Below are 15,855 nucleotides of genomic sequence, written 5' to 3'. Positions count from 1 at the left end.
TATTATAGGAATTGTATCACATAGTTATGGAGGCCAAGAAGTTCTACAATCTGCCATCTGGAAGCTGGAGAACAAGGTATGCCAGTGGTGTAATTCAGTCCATACAATGGCCTGAGAATTAGGGAGCCAATAATGTAAGTCCTGATCTGAGTCAGAAAGCCTAGGAACCAGGAGCACCAATATCCGAGGGTAGGAGAAGATAGATGTCTCAGCCCAAGTAGAGAGAAAGAATTCACCCTTCCTCGACCTTTTAGTTCTATTCTGCTTTTTTGTTCTAATCCTCAACAGATTGGATGATGCCCACCTGCATTGGTGAGGACAATCTTCTTTACTCAGCCTACTGACTTGAATGCTAATTTCCTCTGGAGACACCCTCACAGGCACACTCAGAAATTATGTTTTAGCGGCTATCTGAGCATCCCTGAGTCTGGTCAAGTTGACACATAAAATTAACCATCACAGCCAATGACTGGAAAATGTTTCTTACAGGCATACATGATAAACATGAGTGCACCATGGCTTGCTTTTTGAGAGATTGACCTTGTCAGTGGAAAAACTCTATAAATTGATCACAACCAAATGAGGACTGCATAAGCAAACCTAGCCCAGAGTTGCAATCCCATACTTTGGTGTACGTACTTTTGAGTAAGCATAGACAAGGAAGGAGGTGATGCTTCCCGTCCATTCACATATTAGGGCATTGCTTCTAGTTTTGCCCCTTCCACAGTGGAAATTCTAGGACAGTGGGTGTGGGGCGTGATGCAAACAGGAGGTTACAAAAAAAAGAAAAACGTAACTTGGTGATTTACTAAGATTTTCAGATCATCTGGCAGATCCAGATAGAAAGAATGGAAATCCAGACTGTAAAAACCCAATTTTGCAATACACATTGGTTTCTCATTTTAGTTGCAAAAATGGTGGTGAACTTCCAGATCCCAGTTTTTTGCTGCCAACTATTAGCCAGCTGATATTTTCTGTAGTGGCATACCAATGAGCCAAATACTTCATTCAAGTGAATTTTGCTGTGTGCGTATCAATCAGTTTCTTTAAGGCTTAAAACAAACTGCACAGTGCAAAGAAAAAATTATTTTAGGTGAATTTGGCAGGAAATAATCTAGTTGAAAGGTAAACCAGAAAATTAATTTAATTAGTCCACCATTAACAAATGTTTATTACACATTTATTACTGTTCTAGAAGACCAGAATACAATAGTAAACAATATTGGTTTCCTTTTATGAAGTTACAACATAGGGGAAGGAGACAAATAATGAATAAGTAATCAAATGATTAAACAAAAAATTTCTAATAATGATGACTGCTATGAAAACAACTCCTTTCTAACAGGCAATAGGGTAGAGAGTATTAAGGGAATATAGAAGGGTGCAGTTTGGGAAAGGCATCTCTGAAAAAGCTACTTTCAAACCAGGACCTGAAGGATGAAAAGGCACCAGCCAGGCAAAGGTCTGGAGAAAAAACATTCCAGGCAGAAAGAATGTGTGTGCAGAGGCCCTGAACAGATGGGAATAAAGTCAGCATGTTTAGGGAAAACACAGAAAGGACAGCAACTGGAGTACAAAGATCCAGATGAGAAGCTCTGAGATGAGGTCAAGTGATAGGCAGGAGCCTTCTAGGTCATTCCTAATCTATTCTAGTACAAGGAAAAGCCATTAGAATATTGTTCAAAATAAGATAAATCAAAGGACCTAATCTACATTTTTACAAGATCTTTCTCTCTGCTAGGGAGCTTAAATTGTAAAGGACTGTAGTGGAAACAGTCATAATCATGAGCCTTCCAATTCAAATCATATGGATCTTTCTTCAGGTCTTTGTCTGATATAGACAAAGCCTAAATGGCCCTAATATTGGCCAAAATCTATGTAAGAATTTATATGAGTGTATTCATTTAACTTTTTTCTTTTTTTTACAAAGCATTCTCATTGACCAGCCAAAAGTGTTTTATGAGCTTACGGTTTCCTCATGATCAAAGGAAGCATGCTAGCATAAGAGGCATTTCTCTGTTCTTTTCCTACTATTAGCAGAGTGGCATTTCCTCTGTGAGGTTTTGAAAGAACTTAAATCAGAGATTTTGTAAAATTGAAAAAAAAAAACAACTGCCTGTGTTTTCCACACTGACCTGGGCATTCCTTATTTGATGTACTTTTTATTATTGAGAAGCATTTAATTCAGGAAGAAATAGCTCAATGAATATCTTACTTGTAATTGACTTGTAAGGACCAATTCACTAAACAAAACAAAGCAAAAAAAGTACAGGAAAGAGTAAATTACAGAGAAGGTATGATGGAAACAGGCACTAAAATTAAACAAAAGGTTTCCCGGATAACCTCTAACTACAGTTTTTCTGTTCTTTACTTTCTTTTCTAAATGTTCTTTCTCTTGAAACCTTATATTAGAACATCAATGAAATTTAGCTTATTACATCAATTAGGATGACATTAAGCAGGTAATTTTATTGAAACACATCTTTATCATCTCTGCTTCCCAGTAATAAAGGTTAACATGGATGGCAGATCCCCTGATCTTGGCCTAATATTCTTTATGATAAATCAGAAGCATAAAACGTACTTGTGATTGTGGAGGTAGACAAAGACTTTCCAAGGGACTAAGTTTAAGGTATTATATTGATTCTTTTTTCACACCTCCCCTTTCACAATCACCTGTCTCTGCCTTTACAAATGGAAGATGCAATTCTCAACCATGCCTGGTCTTACTTTGACACATTGTTCTTGGGGGAAAATATCCTAAAGACAATTCAAAACATTGTCTTTAGGTTGCGAAAGGTTGGAGCAGCCAGATGACTTTCATTCACTTTTTCAACAGCAACATCAATCAAGGAGTTGTGTAACATTGCTCTTATAAATGCTCTTATAAAACTTCTTCCTTCCTAATCTTTTAAATTTATGCCAATAAATTTTTTCAGCACATACCTTAAGATAAAAGGTAAAATAGAAATAAAATGGATTCTGAACTTTATCTCATTCTAGCAATAAATAAGATTCATCCATAGATGCATGATTTTTTTAGAAAAATAAACTTCCATACATTTCTTTAAGAGATATACTTCCAATAGCATATACATTTTATATTTAATGATTATTTTTAAAATGTGTAATAATGTAGATTCGTGTATATAGTGATTAATTGTATACCAATAATAACTGCAGTGATAACTCAATCCAGAGGAGTAATCTTTTAAAAATTTATTGTAATGAAGCAAATGTAACATAAATTTGCCATTTTAATCATTTTTAATGATTCAATGACATTAATTAATTCACAGTGTTGTGCCACCATCATCCTTATATATTTCCAAAAATTTTCATCACCCTAAACAAAAATTCTGTAACCTTTAAGCAGTAACTCTACATTCTCCCTCCTCTAGCCCCTGGTAACCTCTAATTTACTTTCTGTCTGTGTAAATTTACCTAGTCCAGATATTTCTTACAAGTAGAATTATACAATATTTGTCCTTTGCGGTCTGACTTTTTTCATTTAGCATAAGGTATTTCAAAGTTCCTCCATGTTGTAGCATGTGTCAGAGCTTCATTCTTTTTATGGCTGAATACTGTGCCTTAGTGTGTGTGTATATATATATATATATATATATATATATATACATTTTGGTTTTTATTTTTTGATAATTTGATTATAATGTATCCTTGTGAGAATCTGAGTCTATTCTAGTTGGACTTCATTGAACTTCTTAAATGTGTGGTTTCATGTATTTCATTAAATTTGTGGAGCTTTAAGCCATTATTTTGCCAATACTTTTTCTAGCCTTTTCTCTCTTTTCTCCTTCTAGGGTTCCCATTATGTATATGCTGGAGAGTTTGATGGTGTCCCACAGGTCACTTAGGCTTGGTTTACTTTTCTTTATTCTTTCTCTCCTCTGATTTGATAACTTAAATTGTCCTGTCTTCAAGTTCACTACTTCTTTCTTCTGCCTACTTGGATATACTGTTGTGACCCTCTAGTGAATTTTTCATTTCAGTTGTTGTAATTTCCAGAATTTTTGTTTGGTTTCTTCTTAAAATTTCTGTCTTTTTACTGATATACTCATTTTGTTCATGCATAGTTTTCCTGATTGCCTTTAGTTCTTTGTCCATGGTTTCCTTTAACTTTTAGATCATATTTAATATAGTTGTTTTAAAGTCTTTGTCTAGCTAAATCCAATTTCTGGACTTCTCCATAGATGGTTTCTATCACTTTATTTTGTTTCTTTCAGTGGACCATTCCTTTGTGTTTGTATACCTGGCATTTTTGTTGAAAACTAGACATTTGAATATTATAAGGTGATAACTCTGGAAATCAGATTTTTCCTTTTCCCAGCACTTTCTTTCTTTTTTTCTTTCCTTAGGGGGAGAGGATTGTTGTTGTTGAAAGCTCTAGTAGTTCATTGGCTTAGTGACTTTCCAAACTAATTTTGCAAAGACACTATTCCTTGTCATCTGTGGTCACTGATGTCTCTGTTCTTTGACTAGTGTTCAGCTAGTTCTTTGACAGAATTCCTTGAATGCCAAGAGAAAAAACAAACAAACAAATAAAAAACACAAAAAAATCAGTAAAACTCTCTCCTAGTCTTTGCAGATTATCTCTGTGGCAGGGCCTTCAGCACTTAGCCACACCTGCATGAGCCTAAGGATTAGCCCAAGGTGAAAGCTTAAGGTCTTCTCTGGCTTTTTCTGAACATGCACTTTGCCCTAGGTATGCACATGGCTTTCTAAATATACATATACATAGTTGTCTGAATATCCTAATTTTCCAAAGAAACTCTCCCCAGCTTTTGCTACCAGGCATTAGGTGGTTTATTTTATGTTTCAGCCATATTCTTTTGCCTAAGGAATCTGCAGTTGTTAGTTCACCTTGCAGCAGCTTTGATTGATGCACACCACTATTCTAGCCCAAGCTTCATGTTACGTGAAACAGAAACAAGCATCATGAGTTAGTCCTTCAGTCAGACCCCGAACAAGTTAGAAGAGACATACATAACCATTTGTAAATAAAGTCTGCTTTGTGCCCTCTAAAACCAGAGCCAGTGTTCCACAATGGGAATGCAGCCTTTCCTCTACAAGACTGCAGCCATGCTACGGAAGGGGCAAGGGCAAATAAAGACACCATAAAGCTTTCCTAGTGCTTTGAAGCTACCCCTTTCTTGATTCAGCATTCACTTGGTTATTGTAAACTATAGCCATTTTCTAGAGTTCTGATAAAATTGGTTCTGATAGTTTCTGTTTGTTTTTTGATGTTTCAGGGGTCAGGGGGGAACATGGGAGAGCTTGGACATTTTGCTGAAATCACTTCAGAAAAATAGTCTTAAAACTTAAAGTCACCAAGGTAATTTTACTTAAGGATTTTTATAGTGTCATTGCATATGTGTAGGATCAGGTGATCAGCAGTCTTTCACACATAAAATTATATTACATTAACATAAGATTCAATGGAATAGGTGGAATTTAAACATATATTCAAAGATGGGGGGCCTTCAAGATGGAGGAGGAGTAAGATGTGGAGATCACCTTCCTCCCCACAAATACATCAAAACTACATCCACATGTGGAAAAACTCCTACAGAACACCAACTGAATGCTGGCAGAAGACTTCAGACTTCCCAAAGGCAGGAAACTCCATATGTACCTGGGTAGGGCAAAAGAAAAAAGGAAAAACAGAGACAAAAGAATAGGGACGGGGGGCTTCCCTGATGGTGCAGTAGTTGAGAGTCCGCCTGTCAATGCAGGGGACGCGGGTTTGTGCCCCGGTCCAGGAAGATCCCACATGCCACGGAGCTGTGAAGATGGCCACTGAGCCTGCACATCCAGAGCCTGTGCTCCACAACAGGAGAGGCCACAACAGTGAGAGGCCTGCGTACCGCAAAAGAAAGAAAAAAAAGGGAAAAGACTCAAATCAGTAGTGTTAGAAATGAAAAAGGAGAAGTAACAACTGACACTGCAGAAATACAAAGGTTCACGAGAGATTACTACAAGGAACTATATGCCAATAATACGGACAGCCTGGAAGAAATGGACACATTCTTACAGAAGCACAACCTTCTGAGATTGAACCAGGAAGAAATAGAAAATATGAACAGACTAACCACAAGAACTGAAATTGAAACTGCGATTAAAAATTTTCCAACAAACAGAAGCCCAGGACTGGGAGCTTCACAGGCAAATTCTATCAAATGTTTAGAGAAGAGCTAACACCTATCCTTCTCAAACTCTTCCAAAATATAGCAGAGGGAGGAGCACTCCCAAACTCATTCTATGAGGCCACCTTCACCCTGATACCAAAACCAGACAAAGATGCCACAAAAAAAGAAAACTACAGGCAAATATCACTGATGAACATAGATGCAAAAATCCTCAACAAAATACTAGCAAACAGAATCCAACAGCACATTAAAAGGATCATACACCATGATCAAGTGGGGTTTATCCTGGGAATGCAAGGATTCTTCAATATATGCAAATCAATCAGTGTCATAAACCATGTTAACAAACTGAACGAGAAAAACCATATGATCATCTCAATAGATGCAGAAAAAGCTTTCGACAAATTCAGCACCCATTTATGATAAAACCCTCCAGAACATAGACATACAGGGAACTTACCTCAACATAATAAAGGCCATATATGACAAACCCACAGCCAACATCGTTCTCAATGGTGAAAAACTGAAACCATTTCCACTATGGTCAGGAACAAGACAAGGTTGCCCACTCTCACCCTATTATCCAACATAGTTTTGGAAATTTTAGCCACAGCAATTAGAGAAGAAAAGGAAATAAAACGAATCCAAATCAGAAAAGGGGAAGTAAAACTGTCACTGTTTGCAGATGACATGATACTATAAATAGAGAATCCTAAAGATGCTCCCAGAAAACTACTAGAGCCAATCAATGAATTTAGGGAAGTAGCAGGATACAAAATTAATGCACAGAAATCTCTTGCATTCCTATACATTAAAGATGAAAAATCTGAAAGAGAAATTAAGGAAACACTCCCATTTACCATTGCAACAAAAGGAATAAAATACCGAGGAATAAACCTACCTAAGGAGACAAAAGACCTGTATGCAGAAAACTGAAAGACACTGATGAAAGAAATTAAAGATGATACCAACAGATGGAGAGATATGCCATGTTCTTGGATTGGAAGAATCAACATTGTGAAAATGACTATACTACCCAAAGCAATCTACAGATTCAGTGCAATCCCTATCAAACTACCAGTGACCTTTTTCACAGAACTAGAACAAATAATTTCACAATTTGTATGGAAACACAAAAGACCCCAAATAGCCAAAGCAATCTTGAGAAAGGAAACCAGAGCTGGAGAAATAAGGCTCCCAGACTTCAGACTGTACTACAAAGGTACCATAATCAAGACAGTATGGTAATGGCACAAGAACAGAAATATAAATCAATGGAACAGGACAGAAAGCCCAGAGATAAACCCACGCACCTATGGTCAACTAATCTATGACAAAGGAGGCAAGTATATACAATGGAGAAAAGACAGTCTCTTCAATAAGTGGTGCTGGGAAAACTGGACAGGTACATGTAAAAGAACAAAATTAGAACACTCCCTAACACCATACACAAAAATAAACTCAAAATGGATTAGAGACCTAAATGTAAGACCGGACACTATAAAACTCTTAAAGGAAAACATAGGAAGAACACTCTTTGACATAAATCACAGCAAGATTCTTTTTTGATCCACCACCTAGAGTATTGGAAATAAAAACAAAAATAAACAAATGGGACCTAATGAAACTTAAAAGCTTTTGCTCAACATAGGAAACCATAAACAAGAGAAAAAGACAACCTTCAGAATGGGAGAAAATATTTGCAAACAAAGCAACTGACAGTGGATTAATCTCCAAAATACACAAGCAGCTCATGCAGCTCAATATCAAAAAATAAACAACCCAATCCAAAAATGGGCAGAAAACCTAAATAGACATTTCTCCAGAGAAGATACACAGATTGCCAACAAACACATGAAAGTATGCTCAACATCACTAATCACTAGAGAAATGCAAATCAGAACTCCAATGAGGTATCACCTCACAGTAGTCAGAATGGCCATCATCAAAAAATCTACAAACAATAAATGCTGGAGAGGATGTGGAGAAAAGGGAACCCTCTTGTACTGTTGTTGGGAATGTAAATTGATACAGCCACTATAGAGAACAGTATGGAGTTTCCTCAAAAAACTAAAAATAGAACTACCATATGACCCAGCAATCCCGCTACTGGGCATATACCCTGAGAAAACCATAATTTACAAAGAGTCGTGTACCACAATGTTCATCGCAGCTCTATTTACAATAGCCAGGACATGGAAGCAACCTAAGTGTCCATTGACAGATGAATGGATAAAGAAGATGTGGCACATATATACAATGGAATATTACTCAGCCATAAAAAGAAACAAAATTGAGTTATTTGTAGTGAGGTGGATGGACCCAAAGACTGTCATACAGAGTGAAGTAAGTCAGAAAGAGAAAAACAAATACCATATGCTTACACGGAATCTTAAAAAAAAAGAAAAAAAAATGGTTCTTAAGAACCTAGCGGCAGGACAGGAATAAAGACGCACACATAGAGAATGGACTTGAGGACACAGGGAGGGGGAAGGGTAAGCTGGTACGATGTGAGAGAGTGGCATGGACATATATACACTACCAAATGTGAAATAGATAGCTAGTGGGAAGCAGCCGCATAGCAGAGGGAGATCAGCTCAGTGCTTTGTGTCCCCCTAGAGGGGTGGGATAGGGAGGTTGGGAGGGGGAGACGCAAGAGGGAGGAGATATGGGGATGTATGTATATGTATATTTTATTCACTTTATTATACAGCAGAAACTAACTCATCATTGTAAAGCAATTATACTCCAGTAAAGATGTTAAAAAAAGATAAATAAATAAACATATGTTCAAAGAGGATATTTTTTTAAAAATCCAACTGGTAGAGAAGACCTTGTTCATGTATGTTTTAAATTATAGATAGGCTATGGTGTTCATATTCCACTGGGTACATTTAAAAAGAGGGGTAATAATTTTATTTTAAATATAAGTTTTTACAGTGTTTTGAAAATTATATCGTTTGCAACTATTATTTAAGCTTATGAAAATATTTAGATGTCAACTTAGAAATTTGCCATGGGTGCTTATTTTTCAAAATTTATTTATGAAGTACTTGAGCCAAATATTTGAAGAGCACTACACTATACCCACACCATTTGCTCAAATGTATACCAAACTGAATTGAATTGAATTGATTGAATCAGGAGCAATACAAAGGAGAACTAGATTTGTATGCTACTAGCATTGTCCTTTTACTCCACCTTATGGTAGCAGTCAACAAGTTAATTACTATTTCCTTGAAACACTCTTCTCAGGCATATTATCACAGTACATGCTACTGATATTTTCTTTACTTTACCCACTGTTTTTTCTAAGTCTTTTCTGGTTTGTCCTTGTCTGTTTAGCCTCTAAATGTTGGAGTGCCCAGTGACTCAGTTCTTGGCTCTCTTCTGTAACTACACTAGTCTTCTGGCTTTAAATGCTATTTGCTGATAACCACCAACTTTATATCTTCATTCCTTATCTCTCCTATGATCTCCAAACTATTATATCTGTCTACTTTATATCTCTACTGAATGCTTAATAGTTGCAACTTTAATATAACGAGTCCTAAAAAGAACTCTTTGTTTCTCTCCACTTACCAAACCATTTCCTGTTCCAGTCTTACCCATTTAAGCTAATGAATGTTCCACTTTCAGCTCAGTTGCTGTACTCAAAAATCTGGGTGTCATCATTTATTTCTCCCTTTGTTCACTTTAAATATATCCAATCCATTAGTAAGTAAATTTAGCATTAGTTTCAAAGTATATCCTGAATCTAATAATTTTTCTCCATCTCCACTGTTAATACCTGATCCAAACTACTATTATCTCTCTTTGGAATTTCTGATATAGCTTCCTCAGTAATCGTTCTTATTCATTCTATAATATATCTCTACATTGCAGACAGTGTGATTTTATAAGACAAAAGTTTATGTCGCCTCTAAAAGTTTTCCAATAATTCAGAGTAAAATTCTAACCATCTTACCCATAACCTGCAAGACTACATCAAGGATTCTTTACCCAAGTTACGCATTAGAATCATACAGAGAATGTTAAAAAAAAAAACAAAAAAAATACTGAGACCTGTTACCACTCCAGAATCTCTGGGGCCAGGGCCTAGTATTAGTATTTTGTTAAAGTATTTCAGGTAAATCTACTGTGCTACCAGGGATGAGAAAGTCCATTGCTTATCTTTCCAACCGTATCCTCTACAATTCTTACACAATCTCTGGGCTCCAGTCACACTGGCCTTTTTCTATTCTTCAAACATACTAAGCTTGTCCCACCTGAGGGCCTTTGTACTTGCTGTTCCAGAGTCTGGAATGCTCTTTCCAAAGATCTTCAGGTGTCTGATCCTTTGTCAGTTTGCCTCAGTTCAAGTATCTACTCTGAGACCTTCAATGACCACTTATCCTAAATCAGTATTCCTCCCCATCAACCTAGCCATTCTGTATCTGAAATCACCTTGTTCATTTGTTTCTACTTATTTATTTATTATCTCCCACTAGACTGTAAGCACCTTGAGAACAGGGGCTTTATTTGTCTTGCTCCCCATTCCATCAGTTAGGATAGGCTAAGTTTGGCTTCAGTGACACACAAGCCTCAAATCTCCCTAGCTTAAAACAATTAAAGTTTACTTCTCACTCATTGTGTATATCCATAGCATCTCAGCTGATGGTTCACTAGGACTCAGGCTGGTGGAATAGCTACTATCTGGAACATTGATAATCTTCCTGGGAGAGGAAAAAGAGCACTTGCAGATTGTAAACTGGCATTCAGTTGCTATGGCCCAGAAATTACTTTTATGAGTTTCACTGACAACCCATTGACCAGAAATAGTGCCAGTCCTTTCAAGCACCCATGAGGTGCAGAGAGACAGAATGATTTGATTACTAGCACCAATGACCACAGCCCTCATATTCCCATTACCTATAATAGTACTTCGACATTGTAGACACTTAGTAAATATAACATTAATTGATTAAGATATTCTGATACTAAACAATTGTGCCAGTAACTGAGCTACTACATATTTGTCTCTCAGAAGGACATGTTTACCACAAACTGACTTTGTATAATTTTATAACTAGAAGAGACTAAAAGAGATTTTTACCCAATGCCCTCGGTTTTATAGAAACTAAGGCCCAGAAGACTTGTTTCTTCCAAATTTCTACTGTTAGTTTTCAACAGTGAAATTCTGACCAAAGTATAGAGTGTTTACATCACATTGATGATCCCTAAACTCTAGTACACTATTTTGACTCACCTTACAATGTTTTTAAATCTTCACAGCTCTGTAGAAGTTTTCAAAAGTCATGATCACTTTAACCAGTGCTGGTCGATCTAAATCAAAGGCATCGTGGAAAACTCTCACACTGTTAAAATGGCATTTAAAACCCTTGCCACACACCAGGATATAGGATAAACAAGAGTGTTGGGTGTAAGCTTGATCTACTTTAATCTGAATTTTTTTATGTCACAGTGAGTCATAGTGTGCCTAACCACAAATATATTACTGGGCAAAAATTTGCTGAACATTCTTTTTCCAGTCCATTGAAAATTTATCAGATTTTCTTTTTCAAGGGTTATTAAGGAAATAAAAAGACTAAATTTATTATCACTGAACTAGTAAGCAGCTGAGCTTCAGCATGGACATTGTAGTGTAAGCTTTTGACTTCTTATTGTCCTAAAAATAGGCTGCAGGGTCCTTCATGGCCTGGTCTTCGTCTCCTTCTCCCAGCTGGTTTTCTCTGCCCACCATGGCCACCACCAAAATGTGCTTCAGTATTTCTCCGACAGGCAGTACTTTTCTTGATGCCACATGTTTGCTGATAATGGTTTTCTTTGCCTATGCAATGACTGGCCTTCCTTCCTTCAAGTCCTGGCTGATGTGACACCTCTCAGAAAGCATGTCCTGATTCCCCTTGTCTGTGGAGATTGGGCATCTACTCTTTGTGCCCTTTTGCATGTCCCTTCTTAATTCAGACAAGCCAGAGCTATAGTATGTCTAGGATAATGCCTGACCCATGAAAGAGTTTACACAAATAAGAATTCATGGATGGATTAATGAATGAACTAATGAATTACTGACTCTGACATGCTACATCATATTGGATTTATCACCTAATATTTTTCTCTCTCTTCCATATGGAACATGTTCCTTAAAGGCAGGGACTGTATAGTATTTATTTGTCACTGAATCGGTACCTGTCATGGCAGTCAGCACAAAAAAGGTGCTCCGTAAATATCTTCCAAAAGGAAGATATTTATTAATTTATTATTTATTAATATTATTTATTATTTATTAAATATCTTCCAAAAGGAAGATATTTATTAATTTATTATTTATTAATATTATTTATTATTTATTAATTTATTCATTAATTTATGAAATCCTCACAGTAATATTTCAGAAGAAATAGAGTTGGAACCAAGACATACCTAAAAACCACTTATGAAGCAAAACATCTGGTTCACCAAGGGAATTTAACAGTTCAAATGTGGTTTTGGTTGAAATGTTTACTAACAGTCTTTTCTAAAATGTGTTTTTGCCATTGAAGCTGAAAAGAAAAATTGTTTTAAAGGCATTAGGACATTGAGTGTTAAAAACATATCTAGCCCTTATTTAAACTAAGACAGTGATTGTCAGTGGAAATGTTTGCAGGCAAGGTTTCAGCTTCACATGGTTTCAAAATGTTTCCTTAGGTGAAAAATACTTAGAGATATTTAAATGGAAGGAATTTTGTTTGCCAGCTTAGCTACTAACATCATTTCATTAAAGTAAGTAAAAAACAATATTAATTTCATATAATAAAAAAATTAAAATTAACTCAATGTAAGTATAAAAATAACAAAAAATGAAACAAATATATTAATCCCCATTCTTTAAGCTTAATCATCAATCATAAAGCACTGTAAAAGGCAGTTTTAAAAGAATCTGAAAAAGAATATGTGTATATATGTATAACTGAATCACTTTACACCAGAAACTAAACATTGTAAGTCAGCTATACTTCAATAAAATATTATATTTTCAAATGCCACTTGATGAAACACCTTGTAGAATGATATATACAATATGATATAACTTATAGCTTCTACAGATATAAATGCGTACATCTGTATGAATTAAAGGCCTTCAAAAGTATACAAAAGATACACCATATTACATATTGTTATATAAATCAACAGCCACGGGTCCCTCAGGGAGGGAGAAAAGGATGTGGAACTTCAGTTTTATTCATAATATTTACATTTTCACACAAATATTTATATTTGTATTATTAGTAAAATTATAAATTACTGTTTAAAATATCTTTCAATGATAAAGTTTTAATGGGAGTTAAAATATGAAATGAGTGATTACGCTGGGTGAGTTTTAACATCCCTTCCATCCTAAGATTAAATAATTTTATTAATTTTGTACTTCTGGAGGGAATTTAAAGAGAATCCATATAGTTAGTTGAGTTAAAATAAAATGTGTCTTTTTATTTTTCCATATTTTTTAAAGTGTCCAGATGCTTCCTCCAAAACAAAAAACAGTATAATTCTGACATAATGATATTTTGTTCTAAAACTGTTTTTATCATATTTTGATCCACATTTTCTTATAGTATGAAAAATTGACTTCTTCAGTATACTTTCTTCTGTGTATGTTTTTCCCAGTTTCTAAATGAACATCTGAAGTATAGAAAATAAGATAATAAATCTCTAATTGTATTTTCAAAACATGTACCTAATTTAAAACGTTTGATCATTATAAATAGAGTAGCCATTATAAATAGAGTGGCATTAATGACTATCCATAAAGAAATATTTGCATGAATTATGAAGAATCCCCACCAGGTAATATGCCACAATTAGAGAGAATACATCAAACTTATATCAATTAATTTGAACAGACTTCATGGTGTATTGTTAAGTGAGAAAAGTAATATTTAGAGAAAAGTATTTATTGTCTATTGCTGTATAACAAAATACCCCAAAACTTAGTAGTTTAAAGCAACAGCAATTATTATCTCAGAGCTTTTCTCGGTCCAGAAAAAATCCAGGCATATCTTAACAGGGTCCTCTGCACTAGGTCTCTCACAAGGTTACAGTGGAGGCCTTGGCCCAGGTTGCAATTATCTGAAGGTTCAAATGGAGTAGGATCTGCTTCTAAGTCCACTTAGTAGTTATTGGCAGGATTCAATTTCTTGCAGGCTGTTGGACTGAGAACCTCAATTTCCCACTGTTACCCAAGGTCACCCTCAGTTCCTTGCCAGTTGAACCTCTTCAGAAGGGAGCTCACAACATGGCACCTAGCTTCTTCAAAATGGGAAAGCAAGAGAGTATGCCACAGATGTAGAGAACAAACTTATGGACACCAAGGGGGGAAAGTGGTGGTGGTGGGGTGGTGTGATGAATTGGGAGATTGGAATTGACATGTATACACTGATGTGTATAAAATAGGTAACTAATAAGAACCTGCTGTATAAAAATTAAATTAAGAAAAAAAAAGAGAGTGTGCCAGTGAGACAGAAGTCAGTCTTTTATGGTCTAATCTTGGAATTGATATGCCGTAATGTTTGCCAGGTTCATTAGAAGCAAAGCACTAGTTCCAACCCACATGCAAGGGCAAGGGATTAGCCAAGGGTATGACTACCAGGGGAAGGGATCACTGCAAACCATTTTTGAAGGTTTTTCCTCCCAACTATAATATGATGCCACTTTTATTAAGTAAATAATAGCAAAATGCACCTTTTATTATACACAATTATTCAAGTCATATATACATATTATAAGCATGGAAAAGATGACAAAGGCTATTCCACAGGTTAATAGAGGAAATCTAAGTAAGAACTTATTGGGGAGAGGCAAGAAATAAGAAAAAAAGAGACTTCACTACAACCACAATAACAAACAAAAGCCATGCATGATATGATCTATGTATGTAAAATTATATGTATATATGTATATGTGTATCCATTATATATTGTTAGGTATTAAATTTTAAAACAAAGACTATCAGAGCTTTAAAAAAAAAAAAAAAGCCTGAAGTCACCTTGTCAGCCAGTGGAACACCCCACAGTGAATAAAATTTACTGAGTGGTTGTCTGAAGAAGGAAATCAGGACTTTCTAATATAAAGGTAGTGTTAATGGTGGTTATACCGATCAGGATTGAAAACTAAACTCTGAGAAGGACTAAATGAGTCCATAGGACCATACACAGTTGGTTACACATTTCCCATTGTTCCCTGGTCAGGAAAGAGGCTTTAGTTAGGTCCACTCAGGCCCAGTATCCTGGAACTTCAGCTGGTTGGACCCAGTTGAGCTGAAATACAACATTCAGTTTTGTTACCTCAAAGCCCTGTAAAGGGAAATTTTTTCCTTATTTTTAATCAGGAAAAAAGAAGCTAGTTTGCAAAGAAATGTGTATAGTATGATTCTATTTTAGTACAAGCAAAAGACAACAAACCACCTATATTTGATGCATGTATGCTTATATATATTGGTATAAGCATAGTGCTTTGAAGGACTGGAAGGTAGCCCTAACTACCTACTAATAATAATAGGTGAAAGTACTAGTTTTTCATTTATACTGTATTTTCCTTTGTAGTGTGTTGTTTCCTGATAAGGTGACAAATACAGTCCCAGTCTGCCTAGGACTGAGAAGTTTCTTGGGACATAAGACTTCCAGTGTTGTAGCCAGGAAAGTCCCAGGCA

This window comes from Lagenorhynchus albirostris, chromosome 7 (genome assembly GCF_949774975.1).
Source record: "Lagenorhynchus albirostris chromosome 7, mLagAlb1.1, whole genome shotgun sequence".
Classification (NCBI taxonomy): Eukaryota; Metazoa; Chordata; class Mammalia; order Artiodactyla; family Delphinidae; genus Lagenorhynchus; species Lagenorhynchus albirostris.
The sequence above is the reverse complement of the archived record's forward strand: the minus strand, read 5'-3'. Positions refer to the sequence as shown.